Below are 21,136 nucleotides of genomic sequence, written 5' to 3'. Positions count from 1 at the left end.
CACATTATATCATCAAACATACCGATTCCGTTTTTTATAGTTATGCATATGTGTGTTTAAATCAGATTTTTGTTATGGTCACTGGTGCAGTGCGAAAGCACCTTCCAGGAAGAGTGTTGGGTTCATCTCTATCGGGCCATGTAATGAGTCCCTTGCTGCAACATCTTGTGCCCCTCCCCCTAAGCAACCAGCATAGTGGCTTTGCTAGAGTTGCCTGTGTTCTTGTGGAGGAGATAGCAGACCTTGCACTGCAGCAGGTGGAGCTGCCCTGGTGATTTGAGTCTTGGTTCTGGCTGCGAGGATCCCAGTAAGACTTTGGGCCTTGGTACAGTTCTCCGTTCATGTTGATATTATCATTATAATTAAATAGAAAGCAGGGGTCTAATGTTTTGAAAATGGACACAAGGATTTTTCAATTGCAGTCCTAAAAGGCTGAACTGATTTCTAAGGGAGAAAAATTTCCTGAAGAATGCAATCTATTTTTATATAAAAGCTTATCTTTCAGCATTATGGACCTGGATTAAATGTCAAAAACAAGCAGCAAGCAACATTTACAGAGGCATTTTTCTGGAATCTCGATAACGGATCGATTGAAGTGCCCAAGGTCTGAAAAAATGTCTCCTAGCATCAAAAACTTGGATTGCTTTTCTCCGATGCTCTGCCACTGTAAAGTGGCATGCACCAACAACACCATATCCTTAATGTTTGGATGTAAGGTGGGTCTAAATAGGCTTTCCTGAAAATCTGAGTGTAATTTTTAATAGAATTTTAGTGATTAAGTCATTATGTTGTTAAAGTAATGTGATTATACATTAAGATTCAGATTAAATGGTGTGTATTTTATTCCATTTATTACAGTCAATTACCAGTGCTCTGTGAATCTGACGAAAGTAATGAATTATATACATTTGCTGTTAAGATGCTATGCAAAAGGATCTTTTGAATTTGCTGAATGCTACATGTAAAATGTCGTCATTCTCCATTAATCATCATGTAATCGTTTATTGCACTTGGCTTTCATTTTCTTCAGCTGTAAAGAATTAAATACACAGGAGACTTCCATTGATATGCAGGGCTGGAAATGCCTCCTGACATCATACTGATAGAAGCAAATGTTAGTGGCAGGTTTGGGTTTAACAGTGCCCTTAGGCTGTTAGTCATTTTAGGTTGAAATCAACTGTTTGGGTTATAGAGTAATAAAATATATACACTTTAATAATTTTCTTAATAATGAAATGAAATATCTTTAATTCAGTGTTTTCCAAAATATTTATTTTATTGTACTAAGTTTAGTGTATATATTACATTATATTAATAGAACTCAAGACATTGAAAGCCTTCTGTTGAAAAGATTGAATATGTGTGGGTAAAAGTTACTTTTGAAACCAAAGTTCATAATTTAACAGAACATGAAACAGGTAGTTTGAAAACACAGCAATTTGAGACTTCATGTATTTTAATTTTACATTTAACTTTATGTAATACAATCTTCAGGTAAATTCATTATGATTTAGAAATACTTGTTTTGTGCCTATATATAATCAGGTTGATGTAGTCTGTTAATGATTTGAGGGATATTTGAAAATGGAATGGGTTTGTTACTTATTAGAGAAAAAATACATACCTAGAATGGTGCACAAAGAATTTTCTCATAGTGTAAATCTAAATTTATATGAATGGGTTTAATTTGCTTATCTAAACATAATGTTTAAATCTGAATCCTTCATTTCCATTAGACAAGGATTTAGCTAGGTGTTTGTTTTTTTTTTGTTTTTTTTTTTGCAAACAAATCCTCTGCAGCATGCTTTTAGAGAGTCTGAAAATTTAATTTTTTTATATAAATAAAAAAACTGGAATAGACATTACTTAATGAGATTCCCGTTGTCCCTTTAAATAAATGAAAAAACAAACAAAAAGCCCTTTCTGATTGTAGCAGGTTCTGTAATATGTAGTAACTCAAGAATGATGCTATCCAAGGAGAGAGTTAAAATGTTTTAAAATATGTAATGTTCTTAAAGTCTGCCATATAAAAATTGTGGAGACAAACCTTTTCCTTTTAAGTGCAAAATAAAACATCTAGAAGCTACCCTCTTTTTTTGAAAGTCATTATTTTCTGTCAGATATGAGTAGTGACGGTTTTCACTGTACATGCTCTCATTTGTGCATCTGTATTTTTATATCTGTCCAAATATATTATTATTAATGATCTCTGATAGTGGCACAAATTTATATAGCACTTTACAAACTTATAAAACTTGTCTCCGCTCTAAAGGGCTTGGTGGGAGTGACTCAATATATAGTAAAATTCCTTGCTTTTTTTTTTAACGGGTGCCCTAACACAAGTGAAAACGAAGCCGCCTGAAAACAACATGGCGAAGAGCTGTGGAAGCTGAGCTGAAAAACCTGGGACACAGCTGGGGAACCATTGAAAGACTTGCCAGAAACAGACAAGAGTGGAGGAGCTTCTTCGCTGCCCTAATCGCCAGAGATGTAATGGGAACATGATGACGATGATGAATAGACCAATTATATTAGCCTTAACTTTAATAAGTTATATCTGGTATGGTGTCTGTGTGTAGAAGAGGTATAATATGTGTATTATAGGCTCTGGATTGATTCTTGGCCTTGCTATATGTTGTGGAAACGGAAGCTATGACCATTTACAGTTTCAAGGTCTCTAAATACCAGTTGAGGGTCATGGTTGCCCCCTGGTGGAACAATAGGAAAAAGTATTTTTAAGCAATTTTATAGAGAACATTGTAGGGCCTTGCTGTGGGGAGCCTGTAGTGATGTTGCTGCCAGTACTAATCCTTTCAACCTATGCAGAAATAGGAACAACTAGGAGGCTTTTTTTAAAAGGTCTGATTTCGAATGTAATCATAGAACTTTAATGATTTTAGTGAAGCTATTTGGATATCTAATATTCATTTAAACTGAAATGCATCTGACAGAAAAATAAGAGAATATTTCCTTTCAGTGTAATAAAACTCCCAGCAGTTCCACATTTATTATAGTTCTCAAATTGTCTTAAACATCAGTCTTTTTATTCCTTTTTAAAGGCACAGATTATTACTACTGCTAATGCAGCACCTATGTCCTTTGTATTGCAGCCATGCAAATCCCAAATCTTAAATTCACTGACTGTTTATTGAAGTGACTGATGCACAGATAATGCAGAAGTAATGTAACTCGGAAATCCTAATTTGTGAATTTTGTGAAATGTTAAAAAGGGAAAAACATTAATAAATGATATTACTTCTTTTATAAGTGTAAAAATATTACCTTCAAACATGAACCACTTTGAATACTGTAGGTTATCAAAAAGCTGAAGAATTAATGTTTAAATGACAGTATATTGATCAGCTGCATCTATGGTGCAGTAAGGGAGAATAAGCTTTTCATTTCCACACACGTAGAGCAAACTGAGCTCATGTGGAGAGTTGTATTAAATGAAAAGTTTTCCGTTTTGCAGTATCTTTTCCCTACACACTCAAATGGATAAGAAAATTCATGATTCCTTGATTAGTCCATATAGAATTTGATAGTTATTTGCTCCTGATGAAATTTGAGAACAAATAGAAGTTGTCACATACAAGTTTTTGTTGATGCCTTTGCAATTGTTTGTATTTACATTTTTGTCTCTTTTGAAACTGACATAAAATCTCTGCATTTCAATGAAATTATGCATGCTTCTCATGCTTTCTTTGAAGTTTCACATAAGAAAAAACTATTCTGCAACTGCAAGAGGTTGTCTCCCTTATCTGAACTGGACAGATGCCTTATGCTACTGCCTTAGAGGCATCTCCCTTGTTGTCTTAGTTGTTAAAGGAAACACCAGCACCATTATTTGATGGCAAAAGCCTATTCACAAAATACAAAATTTTACCATGTTAGTGTTGTTGAGTATGAATTATAAACTTTTTGGATGAAATTGTTATGTATTGGGCATTAATTCCCATGTATATTTGAATTCCTTATACCCTGATCAGTCTAGAAATGTATGAAAACACACAAGCTACAGAAACACTTCCTTTTATTATTGTTTGTATTACAGAGGCACATTTGAACCTTAGCTAAGGTGAGTTGCAGATTCAACTGTTAGTTCCATATTTTTATGGTTTTATAATTTGGCCACAGAAAAATCATCCCAGGCTAAAATTTTTCAACTTAAGGTATCATTCTAGAATATCTTAAAAACCCTTACCTTAAAGTGGATGGGCTGTTTTGAGTTCCAGAAAATTCTAGGTTCTGCTTTGAGTGCTGGCTCTTATGGGCATTCCACATGTGGGTACACATATGTGCCATGCACCTGAAGCTGGAGATTTCTAACAAGTGATGTTCATTGGTCTGCACCTGTGCAGTTGGAACTGAGGGTATAAGGAGTGTTGTGGACCACTGCCTCTCCAGTTCCTTCTTCCCGCCACATAGCCTGAGTTGTAATTCTGTGTCCACAGCTACCTCCATCTTTTTCATCTTGATCTGTAAATAAATATATGTATAGTAAATACTTCTTAGTATTTATTAGATTTAGTATACCTTAGACTTCCCACTTTGGGGGCTCTCTTTCTCCCACAGACAAGGACTGTGCCCAGAGTCCGGGGGTTTAAGAATTTTATCTCCTGTCCCCACTCCTTCTCCATGAGTGACAAACATGACAATAGTGACAATAGTGATCTATTACTCCTGCTGGTAATAGGTCACCTTACCTGATCACTCTCATTACAATGTGTATGGTAACACCCATTGTTTCATGTTCTCTGTGTATATAAATCTCCCCACTGCATTTTCCACTGAATGCATCTGATGAAGTGAGCTGTAGCTCACGAAAGCTTATGCTCAAATAAATTGGTTAGTCTCTAAGGTGCCACAAGTACTCCTTTTCTTTTTGCGAATACAGACTAACACGGCTGTTACTCTGAAACCTAACTATCAAAACATTTCCTAGTTGGATCAGGACCAGGGACATCCTATGTCTATGTTAATATGCTCCGCCAAGCACAAGCTCAGGAGCTGAGGTAACAACTTCTAAGCCCAAGGAATCCCTTCCCAAGGCTTCTCACAAGAGCAAGGGGCGCACTCACAAGCACAAAGACAGAACCTCTTCAAAATCTGCTCCTAGAAGAAGAGATCCATCCCTGACTCCATCTTAGTCAACACATGAGTATGGCATGAAATAATAAGGATGTGTAAGTACTGACTTCAGTTTTGACACACAAATGAAAGGATCGCACCTACCATCGCAGGCTCCAGTGGATGCTGCTGATACTGTTTCTGGAGGGATAGCTTGGCCAGTCGTCATGAGGCATGAATCTTGGCTACATTCCTTGGGGTTCCTCAGTAATATCAAATATTACTGAAGAGCTGACATTTAATAAGGGTAATTGGTTCAGTGAGAAGATTGGTTCAGTGCCACTTTACAGCACTACCACTTCTTCACTTGGGTGTGAAACAACAACCTCCTGAGCGCTGCACGTTTCAGCGCTTTAACGTGGCAGTGTAGACAGTGCTACAGTGCTGGGAGCTACTCCCCTCGTGGAGGTGGTTTTTTTTTATAGCGCTGGGAGAGCTCTAGAGAGAGAGAAAAGGAGTACTTGTGGCACCTTAGAGACTAACCAGTTTATTTGAGCATAAGCTTTTGTGAGCTCCGAGCACTGGTGCTGCGACTACACAGCCATATTAAAGTTCTGCTGCGGCAGTGAAGTGAAGACGTGCCCTGAGTCTCTTCACTTGTTCAGACTCTAGAACAACCCTCTGCTTTCTGGGCATTTATATGCTGGCTCCAGAAAGGAGATGCCACAAACAAGCATACAGAGCAAGACACCCCACCCTCAGCCATTGTGTCATCAGCACTGTTATGAACCACAGCATAAATGCCAGAGGATACAAAGACCTAGGCACCTGGCTTTCTCCACATCTTCTGCCACAGCTCAGCCTTACCCTCTAGCTAAGTGTTTCTTTCTTACAAGATGTTTGAGAACTATGTTCCTGTGTTAATGCCATTTTACACTGCCCCCCAAATCTTTGGTGGCTGCCTCACCCACTTTGCTCACAATTGGAGGTCACTAATGACAGACACGTGGGTGTTAGAGATGATTGATTCTGCCTATGTAATTGAGTTTGTCACCTCCCAATCATACAAACCCCATTCCCAGCCCATTTTCAGGGAGCACTCTCAAAGAAGATCCTTTGTTAGGAGGTGGACTCTCTTCTTCAGTGAGAAGCTGTAAGGCATGTGCCACCTCATCATCAAGGGAAAGAGGTCTACTCCCTACATTTTTAGTTCCCAAGAAAAAAAACATTGGATGGAAACCAGTTCTCGATCTACTCCAGCTGAATGTCTTTATTAGAAAATCAAAATTCTGCACGATCACTTTGGCATCAGTAATCCCCTCTGTGGAGAAGGGCACATGGTTTGCAGATTTCAACACGAAGGATTCTTGCTTTTATGTGGACACTCACCTATTCCACAAAAGGTTCCTCAGGTTCCTGGGTTTGAGTACACCAAACCATGAGACTCAATCTGGTAGGATAATTCTCTGCTCTTATACAATTTTGTAACTGTTAGTAAATTCAGTAAGATGTTAAACACTGATCTTTTATTCAGTAACAGGTTGTTTTTATTGCAGCTGTTACTATGATCAACCCTTTGGGCAAAATGAAAATCTACATGAACACTTTTGTAGGCATCTGAGGGGTCTATTTTCTTGATATACATGCTTCAAAGGAGGAGATACTCTGGATACCAGAAAACAAGATCTTGTGACTTATCTGAGACCCAGATGCTCTAATATATTATTTCTTTTTTAGCCAAGTGGCAATTTATATATAGGATCCTGGAGTGCACCAACTATACCCCCTTGTCCTTGCTATATTGGCAGTGTTGAGACTTTTAATTGGACAGAGGCACTGTGTATTGCCCTGTATTTGCTGTTTGTTTTGTATTTGGAATAAGAATAGATTCAGTAATCTGTCATGCAGTAAGTTAATTATTTTGTTACTTAAAAATTTCAAGGAATATAAATGTATGGTAAAACCAAAGCATGTTAGGAGGATGCTCACATTCATAAATAAACTTAATATGTCAGTTATTTTTAAAGCCTTATTCATCAGAGAGTTGACAGGACCTCACTGTAGGCTATAAGGAGTACATTAGTATGCTGTTGGTGTATGCTTGTGTGTATTGTGAGGTGCACCAACAGCTCAGTCATGTACTTGCTGTTTTGTTGGTGTTGGTGAGGACCTACAATTTCAAATTGTTTTTAAACAAAAATGTTTTAACACCGCTTTTTCTTGGATGTATGTATCATATCCTTCCACTATGAAAACTATCTTGCAGTACAACAGTCGGAGGAAATACTGAGTAGTAGGTTATATAAAACACCTTGGGTGCAATTTTCAAAATATATTATATTCTCTCTTATTTCTCTTATGTTCCCAGGCCTCATTTGGCCATTGTTTTACTTGCTGTCTGTCTCCTGGGAGCCTTTTTGGCCTTTCATTAGCATTTCAAGTCCACTCTCAACTCAGTAGTTTTTGTAGAAACTGAAAAGCCCTGGTTTCCCTACATTAAAATGAACCCAAGAACTTGGAAACAGTACTGTTGAAAGGGCAACTAAAATAAGATGGGCAGGTAGTGGAGAGGTGGAAGTAGCTCTTCCTTATCTCCATTGTTCTTCTGTAAGCCCACTTGAAGCCCATAGCCTGTTTGTCTTTTGATTCTGTAAACTTCAAAAAGAATTAGGAGCGTGGATGGAATGGGGAAGATAAGAGGGTGAGTTGACTGACATAGGAGGGAGCACTACGGTCCTTGGCTGCCTTTTCAACTAAAGATTGTAAAAAGAAAATCTTCTAGGTCTATTGTGTTAAACTGGTTTCATTAAAAAGGGAAATTGGTGGTGAGGGTATGGTAACAATGTTCCCCTCAATTTCTTTTTTGTAAAAAGCAGTTTAACAGAGCTGTTGTAGGAATTACTCCTTCATGGTGAAGAAGTCCAAGCTGTGCAATTTTAAGAGTTGGTGCATGGCTTTGACGTGCTCAGAAAAACATAAATGGCTAATTAGTACATGGATAAAGCAATAGTTATAAGCCTAGTCATAAGCCTACAGTAGAACCTTCCTGACTGTTTTTATGATTCTCTAAAATCTTCCTCTGATTTTGTATTTAGTTCATTATAATTTGCTTTAAATGGTAAGATTGGTGAGTGCATGTTGAGTTAACTTTTATATTCAGATATTAGTCTCTGGTTTGGAATGCATTGTTAATGTGAAAACATATGCATAAAATCTTAACTATACTGTTAACCCACAGCTTAATTGAACAGAGATTTATAGAGTGAATCAAGCAAAAATAAGTGAGAGAGAAAAAAAAATGTGGAAAATGTTTAGTAACGAAGCTTGTCTACCTCTGTGCTAAAGACAGGATAATAAGTTACAGCAAGAAGTACAGGGAAGGAGAAAGTTCACTAGCTTGGTCAGTATTTGTCTGATAGCAAGTTGGCGGTGAAAGTTTTTTATTATTTTTTTTTTTAAATGGAAATTACTCTGTTTTTCCTCTAAAACTTTCAGAAGCGGATAACCTTTGATAGATGGATCCCTTGCATCAAATAGAATCTGATCGGATTTACAACATTTTAAAATAAGTGTTTATTTTAAGTTTGATTTGTCGAGGGAAATAATTATTTAATTGTTACTACTATATTGTCTTAATACTTTGTTATAAAATGAGCAAGTTGGTCACGTTTGCATGTAGAATATTTAAAAGGCAGGTATATAATACATAATATTTTGATTATGTCTGGTTATTTGAGTACTTACTTGCAGAGGATGTGAGAAACTGAAAATATAAGTGTCAGGTATAACTGTGAAGGAGAGTAGAGGAATGGGATCTTAATAGCTTGCCAGGAGGCTCTTGATTCATTAGTGACAGGAAAGGTATGTTTAGCTGAGGATCTTCATGTATAGTGTCCTGTGTTGGTTGAAATGGCGTTTGCTCCAAGCAGCGAAACTTTCCCTTCCTTAAGTGGCAAACACGAAAGAGAATATTTAAACAATTAATTTTACTCAGATTTTTGGGTTTTCCTCTTATAACCAACAAATTATTGTGAAAAGTAAATGGATGTTTATTTGGAGAAGGTATTCCATGACTGCTAACACAATAAAAAAAATGGAGATTAATCTGTTCTACAGCTGAGATTACCACCTGCTTTGCATATTGGGTGGGATTTCATGTCCTCCACTACTCCGTAGTTTCTCTGAGACATTTGTTCCAGTGTCCTATGTTATGATGAGATGTTGTCTCATGACAGCGTAGTTCTTTTTTGAATGTGCTTATCCCATGTCTTTCCATTTTTGCAGTTTTACTTTTTCCTTCTGGTACTTATCCATAGGATTTTAGGGAGTATATCAGAAACATCTTTAATATTGAGCTTTCTTTTAAATTGACCCTTTTTGTGGCAGAGATTACTTCCTGTTTAAAAAAAATAAAATCCCAGGATACTAGGTAGGTTCTCTTTCTTGTTCCTCCCCAAAACAAGATTTGTTGCTCCTGACAACAGAAAACATTGCCCTTCCTGCAGGGAGGTTGGCCTAAATTTCAAGCTCTGTCACAATCTGACCCATCAAATGCAATGACTAAATGTGAAATAAGTGATCTCATCTCATAAAGGCAACTTCCTGCATCCCTCTGCATCTAGGGCAGGGGCAGTCAATAGGTGGATCATGGGCCAAATCTGGACCGCCAGACACTTTTGAACAGACCGTGAAATCTTTCTATTTATTATCATCATTACTGTGGTATGAAAACATGTTCCTCCGGAGTCTGGACCTTAACTAAAAAGAAAAGGAGTACTTGTGGCACCTTAGAGACTAACCAATTTATTTGAGCATAAGCTTTCGTGAGCTACAGCTCACTTCATGGGATGCATACTGTGGAAAATACAGAAGATGTTTTTTATATACACACAAAGCATGAAAAAATACCTCCTCCCACCCCACTCTCCTGCTGGTAATAGCTTATCTAAAGTGATCGCTCTCTTTACAGTGTGTATGTTAATCAAGTTGGGCCATTTCCAGCACAAATCCAGGGCTTAACAAGAACGTCCGAGGAAGGGGGGAGGGTAGGAAAAAACAAGGGGAAATAGGTTACCTTGCATAATGACTATTAGCACTGTAGTGTCCAGGAAGCGGATCTCTTGTGTGGACTGGTCCTGGCTGAGGTTGATGGTGGGATGGAAATAGTTGAAATCATGGTGGAATTCCTCAAGGGCTTCTTATCCATGGGTCCAGATGATGAAGATGTCATCAATATAGCGCAAGTAGCTCTCGTCCCCCTCAGGTCTCGTCCCCTAACGCCCCTACTCTACTTGATTAACATGTGCATTGTAAGGAGAGTGATCACTTTAGATAAGCTATTACCAGCAGGAGAGTGGGGAGGTATTTTTTCATGCTTTGTGTGTATATAAAAAGATCTTCTACACTTTCCACAGTATGCATCCGATGAAGTGAGCTGTAGCTCATGAAAGCTTATGCTCAAATAAATTGGTTAGTCTCTAAGGTGCCACAAGTACTCCTTTTCTTTTTGCGAATACAGACTAACACGGCTGTTACTCTGAAACCTGGACCTTAACTGTACCTTGACCAAGACATTTGGATCTTGACAAAAAATAATTGACTACCTCTGGGGATATTGCGTTATTTCATAGTCATCTGAAAAGATTCAGAAAGGGAACATGGTGGAGGCATATATTAAAGTCTTCGTAGTGCAGTCGTTTTTCCTAATATCCAACCTAGATCTCTGCCACTGCAACTTGAGACCATTGCACCTTGTTCTGTCCTATGCCACCACTGAGAACAACCTAGGTGAGAGGATGGAGCTAGGCTGTTCTCAATGGTGGCAGATGACAGAACAAGAAGCAATGGTCTCAAGTTGCAGTGGGGGGGAGGTCTAGGTTGGATATTAGGAAACACTGTTTCACCAGGAGGGTGGTGAAGCACTGGAATGGGTTACCTAGGGAGGTGGTGGAATCTCCATCCTTAGAGGGTTTTAAGGCCTGGCTTGACAAAGCTCTGGCTGGGATGATTTAGTTGGGGATTGGTCCTGCTTTGAGCAGGGGATTGGACTAGATGACCTCCTGAGGTCTCTTCCAACCCTCATATTCTGTGATTCTTTGGAACCCCCCCCTTCCGGTAGTTGAAGGCTGCTATCAAATCCCACCTTACTTGTATCTTTTGCAGACAAAACAAGCCCAGTTCCCTCAGCCTCTCCTTTTAAGTCATGTGTCCCAACCCTCTGATCATTTTCGTTGCCCTCCACTGGACTCTTTCCAATTTGTCCACATCTCTTCTGTAGTGGGGGGTCCCAAAACTGGATGCAATACTCCAGATGTGGCCTCACTAGTGCTGAATAGAGGGGAATAATCACTTCCCTTGATCTGTTGGCAATGCTCCTACTAATGTAGCCCAATATGCCGTTAGCTTTCTTGGCAACAAGGGCACACTGCTGACTCATATCCAGCTTCTCGTCCATTGTAATCCCCAGGTCCTTTTCTGCAGAACTGCTGCTTAGCCAGTCTGTTCCCAGTCTGTAGCGGTGCATGGGATTCTTCCATCCTAAGTGCAGGACTCTGCACTTGTCTTTGTTGAACGTCGTCAGATTTCTTTTGGCCCAATCCTCCAATTTGTGTTGGTCACTCTGGACCCTCTCTCTACTCTCCAGCATATCTACCTCTCTGCCCCGCTGAGTGTCATCTGCGAACTTGCTGCGGGTGCAATCCATCCCATCATCCAGATCATTAATGAAGATGTTGAACAAAATCAGCCCCAGGACTGATCCCTGGGGCACTGCACCAGCTGCCAACTAGACATCGAGCTGTTGAGCTCGATGATCTAGCCAGCTTTCTATCCACCTTCTCATCCAGTCCATACTTGTTTAACTTGCTGGCAAGAATACTGTGGGAGACCGTATCAAAAGCTTTTCTAAAGTCAAGTTATATAATGTCCACCACTTTCCCTATATCCACAGGGCCAGTTATCTCACCATAGAAGGTAGTCAGGTTGGTCAGGCATGACTTGCCCTTGGTGAATCCATGTTGACTGTTCCTGGTCACCTTACTCTCCTCCAAGTGCTTCAAAATGGGTTTGCTTGAGGACCTGCTCCATGATTTTTCCAGGGACTGAGGTGAGGCTGACCGGTCAGTAGTTCCCCAGGTTCTCCTTCTTCCCTTTTTAAAAGATGGGCACTATATTTGCCTTTTTCCAATTGTCCGGGACCTCCCCTGATCGCCACGAGTTTTCAAAGATAATGGCCAATGGCTCTGCAATCACATCAGCCAATTCCCTCAGCACCCTCGCATGCATTAGATCTGGACCCATGGACTTGTGTATGCCCAGCTTTTCTAAATAGTCCTTAACAGTTCTTTCACCACTTAGGGCTGCTCACCTGCTCATCATCACCTGTCACTAGGTTGCCTCCCCCATTCAGTAAGGGTCCCACACTTTCCCTGACCACCTTGTTGTTGCTAACATACCTTTAGAAACCCTTCTTGTTACCTTTCACATCCCTTGCTAGCTGCAACTCCAATTGTGCTTTGGCCTTCCTGATTACACCTCTGCATGCTCGAGCAATATTTCTATACTCCTCCCTAGTCATCTGTCCAAGTTTCCACTTCTTGTAAGCTTCCTTCCTGGACCCCTTTGTGCTAGGTGCTGTACAAATATAGAACACAAGGCAGTCCCTGCCTCCTCCCAGATGCTTACAAACCAAGTGTAAGACACAAGACGATAGATGGCTACAGACAGAACAATGGTGGATTACAAAGAAACAGAGACAGTATTGGTTACCAAGTACATAAAAGGTTATTACAAGGAGGGAGAAAAATTGTTCTTCTTAACCTCTGAAGATAGGACAAGAATCAGCAGGCTTCAATTGTAGCAAGGGAGGTTTAGGTTGGACATAAGGAAAAATTTCCTAACTGTCGGAGTGGTTAAGCAAATTGCCTAGGGAGGTTGTGGAATCTCCATCATTGGGGATTTTTAAGAACAGGTTGGACGAGCACCTGTCAGGGATGGTCTAGATAATACTTAGTCCTGTTTTGAGTGCAGGGGACTGGACTAGATGACCTCTCGACTAGCAGTAGCCTAGTCATTCTCAGGTTTTTTTTGTTGGCATCAAGCTCTTTCCAGATGTAAGGGACATATGGGAAAAAGTACAAAGATGCTTGTTTGGAAATTTAACAATTGAGCAATGGAAGCTGACACCATGGGGTGATCGGAGTCAAGAGCTGATGTTTTGTTGCTGAATGAGAGAAGATAGGGAGAGTGTGGAGAGGTTGTGAACAGCCTTGAAACTGAAGAGAAGCAGCTTATGTTTTATATGAGAACGAAGAAGGAGCCAGTAGAGGGAAGCAAAGAGAGGGATGGCATGGTCAAAGTGACGAGCTAGCAAAAGGATTTTTGCAGCAGCATTTTGAAAGATATGAGTGGGGGTAGATTGAATTTGTTCAAGCCAGAGAAAAGGATATAACAGTAATTGAGACATGAGATTAGAGCCTGGAACAGAGTTTTAGCTATATGGATGGATAGGAAAGGCTATATTTTAGGAATGTTGTGGAGAAAGAATCTAAAAGACTTAGACATAGCCTGGATTTGATGAGCTAGGGACAGGTCTGAGTCGAAGATGACACCCAGGTTATGGGCCTCAGTGATAGCTAAAATGGTGGTGGTGTCCACAGGGATTGAGAAAGGAGGGAGTGGAGATGGCTTGAGCTGACAGCTAGACATCCATGAGATTTCAGGGAGATAGACTGATATTTTAGTTTGGACATCATGCATTTTCCCATTATGTGGAGTTAGTCCCTGAGGCCCAAAGCTTCCACTTTTCCAAATAGAGGTTTAGGGAAGATTTTCTTCCACTGTTCTTCAGCCCCAGATGAACTCACAATTCCATAGACCAACTGCCTAGGCTTAAGAATGGTCATACTGGGTCAGACTAAATCTCCATCTAGCCTAGTATCCTGTTTTCCGACAATGGCCAGTGCCAGCTGTACCAGAGGAAATTAACAGAACAGGGAACCATCAAGTGATCCATTCCCTGTCACCCATTCCCAGCTTCTGGCAAGCAGAGGCTACTTACACCATTCTGTGACTACCCTGGGTAATAGCCATGGATGGACCTATCCTCCATGAATTGATCTACTTCTTTTTTGAACCCTGTTATAGTCCAGGCCTTCACAACATCCTCTGGCAAAGAGTTCCATGGGTTGACTGTGCGTTTTGTGAATAAATACTTCCTTTTGTTGGTTTTAAATCTGTTGCCTGTTAATTTCATTTGGTGACCCCTAGTTCTTGTGTTATGAGAAGGAGTAAATAACACTTCCTTATTTACTTTCTGTATACCACTCATGATTTTATAGAACTCTATCATATCCCCCTTTAGTCATCTCTTTTCCAAGATAAAAAGTCCCAATCTTATTAATCTCTCCTCATACGGATCTGTTCCAAACCCCTAATCATTTTTGTTGCCTTTATCTGAACCTTTTCCAATTCCAATGCATCTTTTTTGAGATTGGGCAACCACATCTTCATGCAGTATTCAAGATGTGAGTGTACCATGGGTTTATATAGAGGCAATAAGATATTTTCTGTCTTATTTTCTGTCCCTTTCTTAATGATTCCCAACATGCTGTTGTCTTTTTTTGACTCCCGCTGCACATTGAGTTGATGTTTTCAGAGAACTATCCACAGTGACGCCAAGATCTCTTTCTTGAGTGGTAACAACTAATTTAGACCCCATCATTTTATATGTACAGTTGGGTTTGTTTTCCAATGTGCATCACTTTGCATTTATCAACATTGAATTTAATCTGCCATTTTGTTGCCCAGTCTTTGTACTGAAAGACAGAGTTTAAGCATTAGTGTTGCTTTTGGGATGTTTTTGTCACCTTTTTGCTGCTTTTTAGGATCCGTACTAGGGAAAATATAAACAGGACATAACCAGTAAGGCACTAACTAATCTGAGATAAACCTCATGTTCAGTCACTTTGTGTCTGTTACTGTCAAACCCAAAACAAGTCATTTTTTGAAGTATAAAAGTAGAGTACGTAACCTTCACAACTTGCCAATTAATCTGATCTTTGCGAAAATAGTCTAGTAAAATCATGTCTTCGACCCCTTCTGAACTGTATTTTTTTTACACAATGTAAACTAAGGGTAGAGGTAGTTTTAGGAATTTTAGTTCAGCTCTTTGCCCCTCTACTCTTTTGGTTAGTGTGTCTCTGTGGTGCAAAGTAGTTGAAATGACAGTTAAACAGGCTATTTGGGGATTTTTCTGGTGTGAGTGAAATTCTCAGGTGTTGTAGAGCTGTCATATGTGGTTTTATGATGCATCCCCTCTCAGGTCCCTCTGTGGGGTGGGGTGTTGAAAGCATGGCAAAAGGGCTCATTGTGTTCTGGCAATCCTCAGTTGTGAGAATGGCAGATTGGACCAGCGGTGAACCAGCCCAAAGATTTGGGATTTTGGGGGCATGTACAAGTGGCATAAAGCCAGATTGTACCATTCCTTCCTTCCTTCCCTCCCCCACTGTACCACATGTTGCCAACGATCAGGACCTCTGAAAAAAATTGATTTTAATAGATGATCATATAGCTTGATTATTATCTTCATCTTACACTTCATAGAATCATAGAATATCAGGGTTGGAAGGGACCTCAGGAGGTCATCTAGTGCAACCCCCTGCTCAAAGCAGGACCAATCCCCCACCAAATCATCCCAGCTAGGGTTTTGTCAAGCCTGACCTTAAAAATATCTCAGGAAGGAGATTCCACCACCTCCCTAGGTAACGCATTCCAGTGTTTCACCACCCTCCTAGTGAAAAAGTTTTTCCTATTAGCCAACCTAAACCTCCCCCACTGCAACTTGAGACCATTACTCCTCGTTCTGTCATCTGCTATCACTGAGAACAGTCTAGATCCATCCTCTTTGGAACCCCCTTTCAGGTAGTTGAAAGCAGCTGTCAGATCCCCCCTCATTCTTCTCTTCTGCAGACTAAATCATTCCAGTTCCTTCAGCCTTTCCTCATGAATCATGTGCTCCAGACTCCTAATCATTTTTGTTGCCCTCCGCTGGACTCTTTCCAATTTTTCCACATCCTTCTTGTAGTGTGGGGCCCAAAACTGGACACAGTACTCCAGATGAGGCCGAACAGAGGGGAATGATCACATCCCTTGATCTGCTGGCAATGTTCCTACTTATACAGCCCAAAATGCCGTTAGCCTTCTTGGCAACAAGGACACACTGTTGGCTCATATCCAGCTTTTCGTCCACTGTAATCCCGAGGTCCTTTCCTGCAGAACTGCTGCCTAGCCACTCGGTCCCTCGTCTGTAGCGGTGCATGGGATTCTTCCGTCCTAAATGCAGGACTGTGCACTTGTCCTTTTTGAACCTCATCAGATTTCTTTTGGCCCAATCCTCTAATTTGTCTAGGTCCCTCTGTACCCTATCCCTGCCTTCCAGCGTATCCACCACTCCTCCAAGTTTAGTGTCATCTGCAAACTTTCTGAGGGTGCAATCCACACCATCCTCCAGATCATTAATGAAGATATTGAACAAAACCGGACCCAGCACTGACCCTTGGAGCACTCTGCTTGATACCGGCTGCCAACCTGATATGGAACCTTTTATCACTATTCGTTGAGCATGACGATCTAGCCAGTTTTCTATCCACCTTATAGTCCATTCCTTCAGGCCATACTACTTTAACTTGCTGGCAAAAATACTGTAGGAGACTGTATCAAAAGCTTGTAAAGTCAAGGAATAACATATCCACTGCTTTCTCCTCATCCACAGAGCCAGTTATCTTGTCATAGAAGGCAATTAGATTAGTCAGGCATGACTTTCCCTTGGTGAATCCATGCTGACTGTTCCTGATCACTTTCCTCTCCTTTAAGTGCTTCAAAATTGATTCCTTAAGAATCTGCTCCATGATTTTTCCAGGGACTGAGGTGAGGCTGACTGGCCTGTAGTTCCCAGGATCCTCCTTCTTCCCTTTTTTAAAGATGGGCACTACATTAGGCTTTTTCCAGTCATCCGGGACCTCCTGGGATCGCCATGAGTCATCCCGGACCTCCCCGGATCACTTACTGACTTCCTTGCCAAAATGAGATTTTGATTTTATATACGGAAAAGGATACCCTCCTCTTCTTGCAGTGTGCATGTTCCTGTTTGCCTGATTTCTTTTTTGTTTATCATTTTTTCTTTTGAACTATTTGATAACATGGAAATCATAATGTTGAGTGCAAGAGTGAAAACATTAGTTGCAAATGTGTTAAATGGAAAAAACCCAAGGCCATATTTTTAAAATTCTGGCCCTAATTTTTAGAGATTTTGTTGTTTTTATATTTATATTTGTGCAGAAGATGAGCTGCTATTCTTCAACTAATACTGAGATGCCACAACACTTAGTAAAGATTTATTACTGTGTGTGTATGTGGGGGGGGGGGGTGCTGTGTACTTTTAAGATAGATTACATTGTATGTAACATTCTTTCCATTCTTGAGAGAATTTTAATTATCACAGTTCTTTTGTGTTGTCAAAGCAGGAAAGAGTCCTGTGGCACCTTATAGACTAACAGACGTATTGGAGCATAAGCTTTCGTGGGTGAATACCCACTTCATTGGATGCATGTCTTTTGTGTTGTCAGTGGACCAACTGGTAGCTGAGGACATGTGATTTTGATTAATTCACTTTCTGCTTGATGAACCATCTGGACTGCTGTCTCCGTAAGTCTATCAAGAAGCTGAATTCTTTGTTGATGTGGTTATGTTGAAGTTGCAATTTAAGGCTATTTGTTTTAACCACTTCAGTTGTTTTCGGCTGTCTGTGGAGATTGTTGCTGCCGTCTGTTTTAATGAGGTTTGCCATTAAAAGAACGGTTATTTAAAAAAAACAAAAACAAACTTCATCCCTGGAGGGGAGGGCTTAGTGATATATGTATCAGGTTTCAAATACTCTGTGGAAGGTGTGAATTCTGATGGGTTGAATGGATAAGTTGAATACCATTACATTTATTGTGCTCGTATCCTGTACAAGAACTTTAAAATATTAATTGTACTTTGAACAGGTATTGTAGAAAACCCATAATACCTTTTCGTGTTTGCCTTACTGATTTACTATCAAATGTATTCAGTTTATAAACTTAACAAAAATCTAACTGCCAGACCTGTGAACTCGATTTGGGAGTCAAGCTGAGTTCTTTTCTTCTCATACATCATCACTACCAACCATAAAGGTTCTGTGGGCCAAATGATGGCTTCAGTGACATCTGTGATGGAGTTTGAGCAAAATTCTTTGCTAGTTTAAATTGATACAGGTCCACTGAAGTCAAATGAGCTGCTCCAATTTACGCTAGCAAAGAATTTGGCCTTTAGTGTTCAGTAGATTTACACAGGTGTCATTGAAGGCCTAATCCAGTTTGCAGAACGTTTGATTATATGATGTATCAGAATGAAAGGAATTAACTTCATGATGAAATACCTGTCAACCTTCAAACCTGTAAGCATATGGACACAGACAAGCGCAAAGTGTATGGTAGATACCCAAAATATGGAACACCTGGGTCTCTTGCACACCACGGCATAATTGAGAATTATGATGGTTAACTATAAAACCTGAATGTTTTCTGAGGTTGTGTACCTCCCACTAGGTCATTGTCTCTTTTGGCTACCTGCCTTTTGTTCCCTTCCCACAATCACTGTTTCCATATTATTTGTTCTGTCTTGTCCTCTCCCTGGCTGAATCTTATAAACAGTCAGAGTTCAGAAGCATATACCTGGACAGCTGAGCTTTCAGACCAGGCTGGAGCAGCTAGGTTTGAATGGAGGAAGCAGTAGCTTCTTTGGGCTGCGGCTGAGCTCATCTTGTGACTGAGAGCTGTCTTCAGCCCAGGAGAGCTGTAAGAGGGTTGGATTGGGGCAGCAGCCTCACCCTTCTCCTTCTGCTCTAACATATGGGGTTTTTGCCTCCAACATGTTTTTTTGGGAGGGAAGGTGAATGGAGACAGATGGTATTGGTTTTGTCTGCTGAGGTCTCCGTTCCAGCTGCCTGCATACCTGCTGTGCCAGTATCTATGGGTATGGCCTGTGTATGATTAATTCAACTTATATACATGGTGTGTGCCACTCCTCATAGATTCCAAGACCTTTTATAACCATTGCGATAATCTGGTCTAACCTCCTGTATAACACAGGTCATAGAACTTCCCCAAAATAACTTCTGCCTCTCTCTCTCTGTCACTTTGCTCCCTAAACTTGACAAGAATGATTCCTTTAGAATTGCTTTTCAGAGTAAAACCACACTTGACCCATCTGCTGTGGGTCGATATTAACCATCTCGTAGCTGTGTTTGTGAGAATAAAGTGAGCTGGGCATCATTAGCCAAAATTCCCTCTTTATTGTTGGGCGGCGGTGTGTACTAAGTACATAAGAACAGCCATAGTGGGTCAGACCCAAGGTCCATCGTGCCCAGTATCCTGTCCTCTGACAGTGGCCAATGGCAGGTGCCACAAAGGGAATGAACAGACAGGTTATCATCAAGTGAGCCATGCCCTGTCACCCAATCCCAGCTTCTGGCAAACAGAGGCTAGGGACACCATTCCTGCCCATCCTGGCTAATAGCCATTGGTGGACCTATCTTCCATGAATCTATCTAGCTCCCTTTTGAACCCCGTTATATATTGGGCTTCACAACACTCTCTGGCAAGGAGTTCCAGAGGTTGACAGTGCATTGCGTGAAAAAATACTTTCTTGTGTTTGTTTTAAACCTGCTACCTATTAATTTCATTTGGTGGCCCCATGTTCTTGTATTATGAGAAGGAGTAAATAACACTTTCTTATTTACTTTCTCTATACCACTCATGACTTTATAGACCTCTATCATATCCCCTCTTAGTCACCTCTTTTCCAAGCTGAAAAGTCCCAGTCTTATTAATCTCTCCTCATATGGAAGCCGTTCTATACCCCTAATCATTTTTTGTTGTCCTTTTCTGAACCTTTTCCAATTCCAATATATCTTTTTTGAGATGGGGCGACCACATCTGCATGCAGTATTCAAGGTGTGGGCATACCGTGGGTTTATATAGAGGCGATATGATATTTTCTGTCTTCTTATTTATCCCTTTCTTGATGATTCCCAACATTCTGTTCGCTTTTTTGATGCCGCTGCACATTGAGTGGATGATTTCAGAGAACTATCCACAATGACACCACTCAAGGAAGAGATCTTGGAAACAGCTAATTTAAACCCATCATTGTATATATATAGTTAGGATTATGTTTTTCAATGTGCATTACTTTGCATTTCTCAACATTATATTTTTTCTGCCATTTTGTTGCCCAGTCACCAAGTTTTGTGAGATCCCTTTGTAGCTCTTCGCAGTCTGCCTGGGACTTAACTATCTTGAGTAGTTTTGTATCATTTGCAAATTTTGCCACCTCACTGTTTACTGTTTACCCCTTTTTCCAGATTGTTTATGAATATGTTAAATAGGACTGGCCGCAGTACAGATCCCTGGGGGACACCACTATTTACCTCTCTCCATTCTGAAAACTGACCATTTATTCCTACCCTTTGTTTCCTATCTTATAACCAGTTACCAATCCATGAGAGGACCTTCCCTCTTAACCCATTACTGCTTTTATTTTACATTATTTTGTTTGAGAGCCTTTGGTGAGGGACCTTGTCAAAGGCTTTCTGAAAATCTAAATACACTATATCCACTGGATCTCCTTTGTCCGCATGCTTTTTGACTCCCTCAAAGAATTCTAGTAGATTGGTGAGGCATGATTTCCCTTTACAAAAACCATGTTGACTATTTCCCAACAACTGATGTTCATCTATGTGTCTGAGAATTTTGTTCTTTACTATAGTTTCAACCAATTTGCCTGTTACTAAAATGAGGCTTACTGGCCTGTAGTTGCCACATCTGTGTATTCATGTCTGAATATCATTGTTGTCATAGTAGAATTTTCAGAAGCCTTCACAATCCTTCGCTAACTTCAAGCCCTCAGCTGGTGACCTTCCAGTGGTCTTCTACAAGGCATACAACTGTCTCCTCGCTGGTCATCCCTTACTATGATGATCCTCCAC

At 40.2% G+C, this 21,136-nt stretch overlaps 1 protein-coding gene and 1 long non-coding RNA gene across 15 annotated transcripts in view; both read left to right on the top strand.

Annotated features, from left to right (window-relative positions):
* DLG1 (discs large MAGUK scaffold protein 1) overlaps positions 1-21,136 on the top strand; it is a 427,573-nt gene that overhangs the window by 69,437 nt on the left and 337,000 nt on the right. The gene's annotated exons all lie outside the window — the stretch shown is intronic.
* Positions 466-3,680, top strand: LOC311526138. Its single transcript, XR_014712955.1, has 2 exons — positions 466-716; positions 2,344-3,680. It is a non-coding gene; the product is annotated as an uncharacterized lncRNA (long non-coding RNA).

This window comes from Lepidochelys olivacea (assembly GCF_965140295.1).
Source record: "Lepidochelys olivacea isolate rLepOli2 genome assembly, chromosome: 9".
Lineage (NCBI taxonomy): Eukaryota > Metazoa > Chordata > Testudines > Cheloniidae > Lepidochelys > Lepidochelys olivacea.
This window is presented reverse-complemented; position numbering and strand designations above follow the sequence as displayed.